The sequence below is a fragment of the Myotis davidii genome, unplaced genomic scaffold (genome assembly GCF_000327345.1).
Source record: "Myotis davidii unplaced genomic scaffold, ASM32734v1 scaffold88, whole genome shotgun sequence".
NCBI classification, from domain to species: Eukaryota; Metazoa; Chordata; class Mammalia; order Chiroptera; family Vespertilionidae; genus Myotis; species Myotis davidii.
In genome coordinates, this window is record NW_006300377.1 from 6,082,614 (window position 1) to 6,084,438 (window position 1,825).

Consider the following 1,825-nt stretch of genomic DNA (forward strand, 5'->3'; position numbering starts at 1 on the left):
AGGTGGGCAGGGGGCTCAGAGTACAGGGTATGGACCAGTGGACCATGTAGCAGTGGACAGGCCTGAGTTCAAGTTCAGCTGAGACAAGGGGGTTTGTGTCCTGTGTCAGTCTGAGAAAGGAGCTGCTGGCTCTGTTTACATCTGCCAGAGTTTGTGTGTTGTGGGCGGTACCTACGTCATTGGCTGGTACGGCTTCATCAGCATCAGTGGTGCCCGCTGACCAGAGAGGGAGAGCGCCTTCGCCGGGTGGCACAGCACGTCTTCCTGAGGTTGGCCCTCTGCCACGGAGCCTCCTAGAGACGAACCCTGGCTGGGGTGCCCTCTCCCATTCTGGCTCAGGACATGTTCCAAGACAGACACGCACAATTTCTCTGCACATTACCAGCCTAATGATATTGTCATTTGGAGTCTGGAAATGAGGAGGAATCGGCTTTTCTTGGTAATTAACGTGAGTGATGGGCCTTAAGACGGAGTGGCAGCCGCCTAAGTGAGAATCAAACTCCCAGGAAAGTCAGCCGGGTCACCCTGTGCCTTTGGGAAGGTGTGTGTTCCATCCCTGGCCTCTGCTTGGTCTCCCCTGGGTAGGCCGGGCCCACCGCCCTTCCCATCGGCCATTCCTTTAGGCCCTAAAGTTTAGGGAATACTTTAGGGGCTGAGCCCTGATGGCCAGGAGGTTCCTCCTTAAGTCTGTCCGTAGTCCTTCATGTTGCAGTTCAATTTGCTGTGCCGTTGCCCCCATGAGAGCTGCCTTTCCTTTTAAGGGAGCCTGAGCTGAGTAGGGGTTTTGAAAAATCTCATTTTTTGAAAGGAGAGATGGAGATACCTGTTGGAGTGGGTTGAAGTGAGGTACTGCAGGCTCGGTGAGGGTGCCCAGGGAAAGCCCGGGAGGGTGGGGCAAGGCTTGGCCCCGATGGGCAGGGAGCTGCAGACCGACCCGGCTTCGTTCGTTCTTTCTTTTTTTTTAATTTTTAAATTCTTTATTAGTTAAGGAATTACAAATGTGTCATCATCCCCCCCATTAACCCACATCCTCCTCCCCCGCCCACTCATGCTCTCATCGCCCTGTTGTCCATGTCCATTGCACCCTTTTCTTCTTTCTTCATCCACTTCGATGCTGGAAGGGGAGACAGAGCAATCAGCTCCAGGCCCTGCCCCCGAGCAGCTCTGCGCCCAGTGGGACAGGCGGATGCTGATACCAACAGCTCCATACGGAGTGAGCAGTCCTACAGAAGAAGGAGGTGACAAAGGGAGCCGAGGAGAGAAGGATGGGTGCCTCCTGGGGGAACTGGGAGGCAGAGGAGGGGCCGGGAAGGTTGCATTTGGTAAGGGGGGTTGGGGGAGCGATCTGGGCAGAGGAAGCAGCAGGTCAGAGGCTGAGAGGAGAGACAGCGCCTGGCACGATGAGGCCAGATGGTAAAAGACAGTGAGTGCTGAGGCAGGGAGTCCAAAGTACTGGGGAGCCATCGAGGGTTTAAGCAGAGGAGGAATATAGTTGGGTTTGTTGTTTAGGGTGATCACGTGGGGAAAATATGGACAGGGGATGGGGGCAGGGCTGGCAGCTACTGTTAGGGTCTCTGTGGTCCTGAACAGGGCAGTGGGTTCCAGAGGTGTTCGGAGCGGAGATCAGATGGGACCCCAAGGCAGCCGTAGGTGGGATAGGTGGTTGCTGGTGATCCCAGGCCAGGAGCCCAGGATGAGTTTCGGCCTAGTCTCTTCCACGCACCCTGAGTGCCCAGTGCCCCTGAGGACTCCAGGAGAATGTTTAAATTCCCTAGAATGACAATCCCAGTCTGGCCCTACCTAGCTCTGCTGCCTCAGTCCCCCT